This window comes from Astyanax mexicanus, chromosome 18 (assembly GCF_023375975.1).
Source record: "Astyanax mexicanus isolate ESR-SI-001 chromosome 18, AstMex3_surface, whole genome shotgun sequence".
Lineage (NCBI taxonomy): Eukaryota > Metazoa > Chordata > Actinopteri > Characiformes > Acestrorhamphidae > Astyanax > Astyanax mexicanus.
In genome coordinates, this window is record NC_064425.1 from 5,700,380 (window position 1) to 5,713,706 (window position 13,327).

Sequence of the window (13,327 nt, forward strand, 5' to 3'; positions counted from 1 at the left end):
GTGAATTTTCCCTACTGTCCCAACATTTTCTGATTTGGGGTTGTATATATTTGTCCAATTACCAGTTGCAACAATTTATATTTATAGATTCATGTATAACAGACTGTCAATGACTGTTACATATTCATTCTCCAAGCTTGGCTCACAAGCATTGCCACTATGTTGACCCTGCTACCATCAGAGAGTGCCAGATCAGTCCCCAGAGATGCCCCAGTCCTCCGTGTCTGGAAAACCAACAGAGCATAAAACTGACCTCTCTCTGGGACTCTAGGACTTCATTAAATGTGAAGCTAGCCAATGGGGGCGTCTGTTATCTGCCAATTAGTGTTCTCCTCCGAGCGTGTTGAGCTGTCCAACAAGGTTTTGTTAAAAGGCAGGTTGAAAAAATGACTTCCTGCTTTGCATGACTTTGAAGAGACAGGTACTAGCCCTTATCCTTCCAGTTTGATTTTAATGTGTAATAAAGTGTGACCTAACAACTGTGTGTAAAAAAAAAAAAAAAAAAAAAAAAAAAAAGGGGTACAATTAAAAAAAAAACGCTTTTTTTTGTTATTACATCTAGGGGTGGGCGATATGGCTCTAAAATAATATTACGATATTTCATGGTATTTTCACAATAACGATACTTTTGATGATATGACAAAACACTGAATTAGAAAACTTATTTAGAATTTTATTATTGCATGCAATATGATATGGCTAACTGAGATATTTAAAAAAATAATTTTATCAGATTTCTAACAGAAGTCATGGATCCAGAATGTCATGATACTAATAATAATGCACTCCAAATATCTCCATATATCCAGGATTAAAGTAAAATAAATGATACTGGACATATATAATCTGTCTCTAGTAGATATATAATGGGAAATGAGAACAGTGTGAATTTTTCTTTTGCTAAAAACAGCAAAAAAAGTAGTTCCCTGATGTGATAATTAGGGGTGAGTGATATGGCACCATATTTCAGGATGTGATATCGTTCACGATATTCAAAATTTATGGCGATATTATCACGTACGATACGATATGGCACACCCCTATTTACATCCTTAATCTATACATATGAGTGTTCTGATTGGCTGGCATGTATCAATAAGCAGTCCAGGATTAAACACATCTTACAACACCAGGGTGACAAAGAGCTAAACTGCTGTCGACTGAAATCAAAATATTATTATTATTATTATTATTATTATTATTATTATTATTATTATTATTATTAAGCATGTCACAATGATTACATTATGGGCGTATCATACAATAAATGGACATTACCTCAATATTTTTTGATAGTGATATTGTCTATTGTGCTTATTTTTATATGATTGTGCACAAATATAACAGGGAACAGAATTTTAGCTATAATCATGCTATGATGACCAATTATTCAGTTTTCACTGGAATAAAAAATAAATAAATAAATAAAAAGTGGTAGAAGTAAAAATTAACTGCAGTAAATGCCATTTAAATGTTTTGGTAAATGCATATAACATTAACCCTGTTCAACAGTTTAGTAGAGCACATTTTAATCAGTATATCTAATTTAAAAGGTATTAAACTTAACTCAACCTGATTGCGCCATCTTTATCAATTGTTAAATGTGTGTTAGGCTAATAAAACCCACTATAAAAGTAACTGTGTGAGTAGTATGCCCTTAACTTATTTGTAAACCACATTTGGATAGATTTTGCAGTAGTTTTAAATGTGAATATATACAATTTTCAACATACCGGTATTATAATTTGGGAGTTGTTGATAAATTGAATTATAACAAAAGGCCTATATAATGTATATGAAATATATAATAAATATTGGCCTATATAAGTCATCTTACACATATGAAGAAGTTTGACGTGTTCACTGATCCCAGAATTCTTTACTTCAAAAACAGCCTCCATACTTTATAACTAAGATTTTGTTTTTGCTAGATAATTTTAAAAACATATTTCCTGTTTTTTTTTTTTTTATTTGTCATTAAAATGTTATCTTAATGCATTTCACTGTCTCTGACTGATAATTCAACTTGTCAAATTTCAGGGGGTCTGAAATTTGTCTTAAATTGACCAAATCTGACAGGTCCTCCAGAGCTTTGGAGCATCGGCACTCTGCTACCAACACTCAAACTTATTTTTATTAAATATTATATTATTAATATTTATCATTATTATGATGTGTTTTAAAAATATAGATTGCCCCACACCAAAAAAGAAAATCTTCTTTCCGAGTGAGAACATTAAAGGCTTAGTATAGTTACTAGTATAGTTACTTAGTATAGTTACTTAGTATAGTTACTTAGTATAGTTTTACTTAGTATAGTTTTACTTAGTATAGTTACTTAGTATAGATACTAGTATAGTTACTTAGTATAGTTACTAGTATAGTTACTTAGTATAGATACTAGTATAGTTACTAGTATAGTTGTACTTAGTATAGTTACTAGTATAGTTACTTAATATAGTTTTACTTAATATAGTTACTAGTATAGTTTTACTTATAGTTACTAGTATAGTTACTAGTATAGTTACTTAGTATAGTTTTACTTAGTAGTTTTACTTAGTATAGTTTTACTTAGTATAGTTTTACTTAGTATAGTTACTAGTACAGTTACTTAGTATAGTTTTACTTAGTAGTTTTACTTAGTATAGTTTTACTTAGTATAGTTTTACTTAGTATAGTTTTACTTAGTATAGTTTTACTTAGTATAGTTACTAGTACAGTTACTTAGTATAGTTACTTAGTATAGTTACTTAGTATAGATACTAGTATAGTTACTTAGTATAGATACTAGTATAGTTGTACTTAGTATAGTTACTAGTATAGTTACTTAATATAGTTTTACTTAATATAGTTACTAGTATAGTTTTACTTATAGTTACTAGTATAGTTACTAGTATAGTTACTAGTATAGTTACTTAGTATAGTTTTACTTAGTATAGTTACACACAGAGACACACAGACACACACACAGACACACACACAGACACACACACAGACACACACACAGACACACACACAGACACACACACAGACACACACACAGACACACACACAGACACACACACAGACACACACACAGACACACACTTAGGCCTCCTTAAAGCCCCTGTGCCACATCATTATGACTACAATAGGTGCCTGTGTGTCCCCAGCGTCCTTTTTTTTTTTCTTTTTTTTTTTTTAAACTGAAATATGGTCACCCTATTTAAATGACTACAGTGTGACATGATTAATGATAAGCCTGCGTTACTTCCACTAACATTATTATGTGTTCATTAGACCACATAAATGCAGGGATTTCTCAGAACGCTCATCTGTAAATGTCAGAAAGCGAGAGCGGCCGGGTTAATCACGGCACACGGTGAACAAATGTGATATTTATTAGAGGTTTTGTTCCCATAAAACGTCTTCCTGCGGTATCAGTATTCACACAGGCCAACGCCGCGATAACCATTAACAGAAAGATGCATTGTGCTGCCATAACGTATGAAGCAAAGAGTTAATTTGATTTGGATTTCAAGTGATCCAAGTGCATTTTTGCTGCAGGTGCCGACAGCGTCGCAATCAATACACTTTTGCCAGCGATGTGCGATCCATCTCATAGAAAACACTTGCCTCTACCTGAATTGTTAATCTATTTGACAGACAGCTACATTATAATGGTATGAAGCAAAGATGATTACTTTCCTGCCCCATCCAACATGATGCTAATGACTTCCTGACACACGGAGATTTATGCCACAGACTCTGCTGCTGTGACGTTCCTAAAGGAATAGCCTGTTTTTTCCCCTCAAAACCTCTTTAGGTGTTTTCGTGAATGCTTATGAAGTGAGACGTGCCGGGTAGACGTCTATGGGGCATGTAATTGCATCTAGTTTCAGCTTCAAATTAGTCTTGCACAACCGAAAGGGAAAAATGACCTTGGGATATTGTTTGAGTTTGGCTGTGCCAGCTTTAGTTGCCTGTTAATGCGCCTGAGAGGGAGGATGTGGTAGAGATATGTATCACTGCCCACAACAAATGAGCATGAAGCGGTAAAACAGTCCCAGATGAAATATAAGACTCTGTGTTCTTTATCAGCGCTTCCCATAAGATAGAAATAAGAGCATAACGGCTGGAGAGTCGTGCAGTGATGCATTAGTGGTATATTGAAGTTGCAGAAAATGATTTAGCTGCTGTTCCATGGAAGTTTATAGGAGGTACTTTTTAAGGCTCTGTCCACTAGGGGCGGGCGATATGACAAAACACTGAATTAAAAAACTTTTCAAAAATAAAATACTGCAACAAAATGAAAATAAAAATGTACTATTACTGCATACAATATGCTATGACACACCCCTAACTGAGATATTTAAAAAATAATATTTTTTATCAGATTTGTAACAGAAGTCCAGAATGTCATGATACTAAAAATAATGCACTCCAAATATCTCCTTATATCCAGGATTAAAGTAAAATAAATTATAGTGGACAGACTTAATCTGTCTCTAGTCGATATATAATGGGAAATGAGAACAGAGTGTATTTTTTCTTTTGCTATTTTTTTTGTGAAAAAATTAGTACCCTGATATTATAATTAGGGTAGGGTGATTTGGCACGATATTTCAGGGTATAATATCGTTCATCATATTCAAAAATGTTGGCGATATTGCGTACAATGCGATAAGGCACACCCCTAACCTTATATATTATTTCTTTGTTGATGTAAAGCTGTTGTGTTACTGTCACTGTTGTATGAAAGGTGCTTTACCATATGTAGTGTATGTAAGATGTGTATATTATATATATACAGCTCTGGAAGAAATTAAGAGACCACTTTAGTTTCTGAATCAGTTTCTCTGATTTTGCTATTTATAGGTTTATGTTTGAGTAAAATGAACAGTGTTGTTTTATTCTATAAACTACAGACAACATTTCTCCCCAATTCCAAATAAAACAAATAGTCATTTAAAGCTTTTATTTGAAGAAAATATTAAATGGCTGAAATAAAGAAAAAGATGCAGAGCTTTCAGACCTCATGTGTTGCAAAGAAAACAAGTTCATTTTCATAAAGTTTTCATAAAGAGTTCATCTCCTCCACCATTCTTACACACTGCTTTTGGATAGGTTTATGCCACTCCTGGTGCAAAAATTTAAGCAGTTCAGTTTGGTTTGAGGGCTTGTGATCCTCTTTCTTCCTCTTGATTATATTCCAGAGGTTTTCAATTTGGTAAAATCAAAGAAACTCAAGAAAATCATTTTTAAGTGTTTTTCTTTTTTTCTAGAGCTGTATATATACTTACATACATGTGCTATGCAAATAAAAGTTCCTTTCCATGCCTGAAATGGTCAAGAGCTAAGATCAACAACCGCCTTAAACATCTTGACCATCTTGATCAGCTTGATTTTTTCAGGATGGTGATGTTGATGTTAAAGGTCCATGTTTTAGGTTTTACTTCCTAAAACAGGATTCTGCATCTGAGGACATTCCTTTTGTTTTCTGTGCCAAGCCAAGCATCCACGCCAGGCCTTCTGAAAGTAAACGTAATTAAAAACTGAGCTAATCCCCTCCTAAGCAGCCCTTTCCACTCCGTGTCTCCCTTCGTGCCCATCCACCGAGGAAATTTGTAGGCGATTAATTACATTCCCCCGCGCCTGAGCACGGCAGCCATTAGCCATTAGCCTGAGAGCAGCCCACCAACCCCCGACAGCCCCAGATAACAGAGAACGCTATAAGAACATTTAGCAACATTTTTAAAAGATTTCAGATGGGTTAGAATCTAATGTTACAGAAATAATGTTCCAGGAATGTTCTAAAAATGTGTATAATGTAATAAAGGTTTGCATCACATCATTGTTAGACAAATACTTACATTATTGAAATGTTAAAAATAACATCCCTAAATAAAAATAAATCCTAAAACATTAAAACAATGACAGATAGTTTATCAAAAACACTTTTTACACAGTACAATAAGTCGACTGACATGCACAAACTAATAGGTAGGATAGGAGAACAGATTGCAACATTAATTCTGTGGTAATGCATGAATATTAGCATCGTTTAAAAACATTAAAGGAGAAATCTGGTGTAAAATTAACTTGGCTTGCAGTGAAACATAAGTATGAACTTTTGTTGAATAGTCCACCTCCATTCAGACCCCAGCAATCTGAAACACAGCACTTTTAGCCAATGCTCCCACAATCACTTTCCCCTCTGGGATCAATAAAGTGTCTGTCTGTCTGTCTATCTGTCTATCTGTCTATCTATCTATCTACAAGCTTACAATGTTAGTGATAGGGGCATAGAGTTGACCATGCAAATAAATGACTATTCTTACACCATTAACAACAAGCTCAAAGCAGCTTCACAATTTATTGTTAGTATTCTGAGGGTCCTAATATTTAAAACAAGGCACTAAGAGATATAAAAGAGCACAGAAAGTTGACTAAAAACAGATTTCAACATTAATTCTGTGGTAAAGCATGAATATTAGCATCATTGTTAAAGCAACACCACCAGAAAGTTCAAAAACATTAAAGGTGAAATCTGGTGTAAAATTAACTTAAGTTGTAGTGAAACATGATAACAAGAATTAACTTTTGTAGAATAGCCTAATTTCATTCACCCCAGCTTTCTAAACAAAGAGCTTTTAGCTGATGCTCACAACAAGCTTACAATGCTAGTGATTGGGGCATATAGTTACCCATGCAAAGAAAAGGCTATTTTTACATCGTTAACAAGCTCAAAGTAGCTCCACACTTTAATGGTAGAATTCTGAGGCCCTGATATTTAAAACAAGGCACTAAGAGCTTTAAAAGAGCACAGATAGTTTATTAAAAACACTGTTTATACACACAGTACCTTCAGCTAGTTCTTCAGGAGCCGTTGTCTTAAAATAAAGTCAGGATAATTTGACTAATGAGAACAAACGAATAGGCAAAACATGGTAGCTGTTCCGGAAAATATCTCTACAGCTAATATTAAAGCATTACCACAGAATTAACGTTACAATCTGTTCTCATATCCTAACAATTCATTCGTGCTCGTCAGTCAACTTATCCTACTGTGTACCTTCCTGTGCACTTTCAAAGCACTCAGTGTCTCGTTTTAAACGTCAGGCCCTCGAAGTGTGTTAATGGTGTAAAAACAGTGATTTCTTTGCATGGTTAGCACTATGTACCTATCACTAGCATTTTAAGCCTGTTGCAGTAGAGGTGGATGATACGGCCCTAAAATAATATCACAATATTTCATGATATTTTTGCGATAACGATATTCTTGGTGATAGGACAAAACACTGAATTGGAGGAAAAAAATAAATAATCAAGAATACACCACTGCAACAGAATGAAAAATGTTATTATATTTTCCATTAAATATAGGGTATTTTAAGCTGAATGTAAGGTGAAAGAGAATAGGGGACCCTTGTAATTCTGCAGGTCTTGCCGCTGGAGGGCACTGAAGTAAAAAAAACTTTAATTCTTTAAAAAAAAATACATTTTCTTTCAAAGTCAAACAAGCATTCTAACTAATGATTATTTTGGTAGTCGACTAATCTGATCTTTTTTTTTTTCGATTTGGCTATTTGGCGATTATTTCTGCCATGTCCTCCATCTCTAAGAACAATAGAAACAACTGAAAATGAGATTTAAAAGGTATTTAAATGTCTAGATGTTATTTAAATGTGAAAAGTGAGTAATTGTGTGATCTGTTGTAATTGGGCACTTTTGGAGACACAGATTAAGATGAGTGTAAACTTTGTGAGTGAGCCATTTACCCTTTATCTCCCATTGCACTTCTGTCCCCCCGGCACTTTGTGTAATGCAGGACTGTTACAAATTAACAATTAGTCGACAAAGAAATTTGTAGTTGACAAATTTATATAATCGACATTATCGATTATATCGACTAATTGTTGCAGCCCTAACGAGCACGGGACTTTAATCTACACAGATTTCTACATTAGATTTCCAAAATCTTTACTGAAATGGTCAAAAGTACAGGCCACTACACTTTCTGTAACATTCAAAAAATGTTCTACTAATCAAAAAACAAAAAATTGTTAGTTGAGGCAGCAGCAGCTACAACAGCAGCAGGGGCAGCAGCCTACGCCTCGACCTGAGCTGCAGAGGAGAGCGGCCTCCATAAAGCCCCTGCCTCCCTCTCCGCCCTCCACAGCTATCATCTCCCCTTTTTATCGCCATTCATTTTCCCGCCGGCAATACGATGCCACCATTATGCCTGACTGATGTGGGGAGTCAGAGCAATTTCCTGAGACACTTAAACGCCAGGTCGCATGGGGCTTGTAACATGAGAGAGAGAGTGAGGGTAGGAAAGCGAGAGAGAGAGAGAGAGAATTTGTGAGTGTGTGTGTGTGTGTGTGTGAGAGAAAGAGAAAGAGAAAGAGAGAGAGAGAGAGAGAGAGAGAGAGAGCGGCCTTTCAGAGGTCGCTATTCTTGCATGAATGCTAACCCAGATGTGAAGTCAATGGCTGCAATAGGCTGAGGAGAAAACCTCCTTCTCGCCCCTGTATGTCGTCGTCGTCACTGAAAGCTTCGTACATTTAGCAAGCTTAGCACCAAATCCCCCAATCAGACACATTCATAACCACTGTAACTGCCTCGTAAAAAAGTGCACACACACACACACACACACAGAGAGACACAGACACACACACACAACTCCACATGCAGTTGAAGTCGACCAACTTCAGCAGCCAGATGCTCAGACTATGTGCTGGAAGCCATTTCCACTACACCCCCCCCCCCTCTCTTCCCTCTCCTCCTCCTCCTCCTCCTCAGCCTCCTTCTCTTTCCCCTTTTTTCCGACTCCCGCTATGTTATGAGCTTTTATACGCCCCTTTTTGCGCAGATAATGATGACTTTGTTATCCCTGCGGTCCTGTGAGGCCCTTTCTCCCCCCACATCCACCTCCCCAACTAGAAATGTCAGGCCAGACAGGCAATTACAGGAGTCAGATTACTCCTGCTTCTCTATCGGTCGGATCTCCGAGGCCTCGGCACGGCGAGGAGCCAAAGGTAATATCCCCCTGGGTCAGAGCCAAGGCCGCGAACCAGCTATTAAAGGCCTGACCAGTTTCGTCCGGCTGGACGTTTGAGTGACAAGCGGTCGATAGGCCTCGCTCTCCCGGGCTCGTCTCAGCTGTCAGAGCCGCTGACGTCTGAAAACGCTGCAGTCGACAGCTATAATACCTTCTGAGTATTATAGATATAGCCAACACACACACACAAAACAGCAACAATGCACACAACAGCCAGGTCTCTCTAAGTTAGGCATAGCAACACACACACTCTCAAACACATACACACACATATAGTGACTGTTTTCTTTGCTCAACAGGTGTTCGTTCAACCCACACACACATACAATTTCACACACACACACACACACACACACACACACACACACACACACACACACACACACACACACACACACACACACACACACACATAACCTAAGGATGTAAATATGGCCTCAGCTTCATTTTGCTGGTACTCAGCCAAGAACACACCCCACATTCACATTCTTCTTGTTGGTTAAAATCAAATTTGACAGAAAACCAGAAGAGTTGACCATCTGCTGTCAACCACTGAAGCTCTGACTGCAGCACAAAACAGGCCCAAGAGCCCCATCTGCTGTACAAACACGTACATGCAGAGAAACCATTACATTACCTTACACAGACATGTACAAAGTACTATAGAACCAGACAATGTACAAAAGTACATTATTAAAGTTAAAGTGTTCTATCAAAAAAAGTTACTTGGGTAGAAGTTGAAGTGTTCCTTAAGCTTCGCACTTAAGTACTTATGTATTGCAAATACTTTATTTGAAAAAAAAAATACTACTCAAGTACTGGAAGTAAAATACTACTAAAGGAAGTAAAAAGTATTGCATTATGAAGTTATCATCAGAGTAAGTACTTCAATATGGTACTTAAGTACTAAAATGTGTTTACTTCACTACATATTTTGGATGAGTTTAATGTTTTTATTGTGATGCGTTGTTGATGTGCTGCATCGTTACTTGTTACAATTATAAAAATGTTAGGAATCAATCTCTACCCACATTATTACTCAAGCTAGAGTGTGATTTACACTGTTTTAGAAGCGCTTTAAGAGTTTTTGTGCAGAAATAACTAACAGTCCACTTAAAACTACACCAGTTTTAAGTTTTTAGTTTTATTACAAGTTCACATTTTCATTTGCACCTTAAAATAGCAAACAAGTTACACTGTTTTAGAAGTGCTTAAAGAGTTTTCATAGCAACAATTGTGCTTATTTTGTGTAGAAATAAACAGTCCACGTAAAACTACAACAAAGTTTTTAGTTTTATCACGTTCACATTTCCAATTCCACCTTAAACGTTAAACTGAGTCTGTTTTACACTGTTTTAGAAGTGCTTTAGGAATCCACATAAAACTACACCAGAGTTAGAAGTTTTAGTTTTATCACGTTAAAATGGCAAACAACTTTCACTACGCCTGTTTCACACTGTTTTAGAAGTGCTTTTAGATGTTTATAGCTACATTTCTGCTTATTTTGTGCAGAAATAAACAGTCCACATAAAACTACACCAGAGTTAAAAGTTTTTAGTTATTTTTTTATCACTTTCACATTTTCAATTCCACCTTAAAATGGTTCACAATTTACACTAAGCCTATTTAACACTGTTTTAGAAGTGTTTTAAGAGTTTTTATAGCTACATTTCTGCTTATTTTTGCAGAAATAACAATCCACCTAAAACTACACAAGTTAAATTTTTTGTTTTATTACAAGTTCACATTTTTAATTCCACCTTAAAATGGCAAACAAGTTACACTGTTTTAGAAGTGTTTTAAGAGTTTTTATAGCTACAATTTTGCTTATTTTGTGCAGAAATAACAAACAGCTCATGTAAAACTACAACAAAGTTAGAAATCACGTTCACATTTCCAATTCCACCTTAAACGTTTTAAACGTTAAACTGAGTCTGTTTTACACTGTTTTAGAAGTGCTTGAAGAGTTTTTATAACTACATTTCTGCTTATTTTGTGCAGAAATAACAAACGTAAAACTACACCAGAGTTTCTTTTAAATGTTTAATTCCACCTTAAAAAGCAGAGTCCTCTAAGTTTAACGTTTAAGGTGGAATTGGAAATGTGAACGTGATAAAACTAATTTTTGAAATTTTAATGAGTGATTTAATGAACGTAATAAAGTGTGTTTAGTAAAACTAAACAGCAGATACTCACAGTCAGAGCCATGGCGTGTGAAGGAGCTGCTTTACTGAAGACCCAGACCTCGATTTTTCCCTCTTTTCTCTCTTTTTCTCTGTTTTCTTTCGTTTTTCTCTGCAGTGTTTATGTGTTTTTCTGTCGGCGTGCAGAGCGCGTGGGGCTGCAGATGGAGAAACGGGCTGTGTCCCAAAATTGCCTCATTAAAACCACGCTTCCTTGTAGGGGTTGACTTCACCAGAGGGTAGACTCTTTAGGAGCAGTGCACTGCACAGGGAGTGATTTGGAACGGGTCCCAAACCTTAAACGTAAATGTTGCAGTTCTGACATTAAATCATCGTAAATATAAGCTTGGTAAAGTTAGTTTGATAAGCTGTTAATTTAAAACTTCTGAATGGTTGGGCAGGAAGTACTAGGTGACAGATGTTCATCACAAATAATAATAATAGTAATATTAATGAAGATTATTTAAATGTCTGTTTCTACACTGTACGACAACAATACAACTATAAGAATAAAATACAAACAAGATACATCATTGATGGAAGTAAAGTTTAATGCATATAAACTATGCATATAAAACTATAATGTTCAATCAATGTAAAATCATTGGGAACAAATAAATCAATTCTGAAGTTGCAGATCAGTGTTTTTTCAATGATGGAAAAATGAATGCTTATCAAACATACTTTTACTATTTTGAAAGTCGTTATTTAAAGATGTGTTTTGCTGATGTAGTATTTCTAAACAATGACTTAATATCTCAAAATAATGACTTTGTATCTCAAAACAATGACTTATTATCTCAGAACAGTAACTCAGAATCTCAAAATAATTACTTAGTACCTAGAAATATCGACTTAATATCTCAAAAAATAATGTAGTATCTCAAAACAATTACTTTTATAGTATCTCTTAAATTTAGATAGTATCTAAAATATAGTATTTCTAAATAATAACTAAGCAATTCAAAAATGAGATAGTATCTTAAAATAATGACTTGATATCTCAAAATAATGGCTTAATATCTCAAAAGAAAGTAAAAAGCAATTTACATAAAATGTGTCCCCTTTTTTTAGGTAAAGGGCCTCCATACTTGAGTATTAGAATGAAACTCAAAGATCAGGCAAGAACATAAGTAAGAACTCATATTGAGAAATGTAAAAATAATGCATAAAGAAGTACAGGATCGAGTCATATCCAAACCGAATGCCTAAAATTAAATACTAACTCGCTAAGGTTTACTTCTTTGGGTTAACCCTGACTCATCTTGAGAGAAAAAGCAACACTGTTAGTGCAAAGCCAAATTTAGCCTTTTATATCTAATGATTTTAATTAGTATTGCAACCAGTTAACAGTAGATGCCAATTTCCTGTCAACATCATGATGTTCTGCTGCTTTTAACGTGAATCTCAAATCTGTTCCAGTTGTAGGTTTGTTCATCACACTGCTGCCTCTGAAAGAAGGCAGTGTAGGCAACAAGACATGGAGGCAGCTGCCTTCCGTTTTGGACACGGCCCATCAGTTAACTCCATCTCTGGGAGGCCAGACCCCCCCCTTTCCTCATCACATCCAGTCCAGCTGATGAAGGGCTTCATAATTAGCTGCTGAGTTGGATGGGGTGTACTGAGGCAGGAAGTAATTATAACAGATATACTGAATCTCTGAATCTCAGAAGCTGTTTTACTCCCTGGAGAGCGTCATGTGAGCCAGTGAGAAACCAGCTAGGCCTTCAACAGCCATATGGTGAGCATGGCTGCTTCTGCTTTAGACAAATAATGCATTGTTTTGGGTGCTCTATATGTAGGGAGCTGTAGGAAGCTGTTTGAGAACCCCTGGGAATGAAGTTAAGGCGCAGTGCCATTCAAAACCCATGCCAAATATCATGGGACAGGAACTAGTATTGTGTCTAAATGAAGCTAAAGAATGGTGAACTAACCTGCAGGAGATGCATCAGATATCACTTAGGCTACGTTCAGATTACCAGGCTGAAGTGACTTATAATGACAATAATATTTTTGGCTCAATTTGGGTCAGATCTGATTTTTTTTTTTTTTTTTACAGCTGTGTGAATGTGCCAAAGCGATTTTTTAAAATTCAGATTTG

At 35.7% G+C, this 13,327-nt stretch overlaps 1 protein-coding gene across 1 annotated transcript in view; it reads right to left on the bottom strand.

Moving 5' to 3' along the window:
- Window positions 1-11,391, bottom strand: part of auts2b (activator of transcription and developmental regulator AUTS2 b) — a 56,989-nt gene extending 45,598 nt beyond the window's left edge. The window contains exon 1 of the mRNA XM_022674542.2: window positions 11,240-11,391. The gene's annotated coding sequence lies outside the window, so the exon portion shown is untranslated. The remainder of the gene's footprint in view (window positions 1-11,239) is intronic.
- Window positions 11,392-13,327: the final 1,936 nt, after the last annotated feature.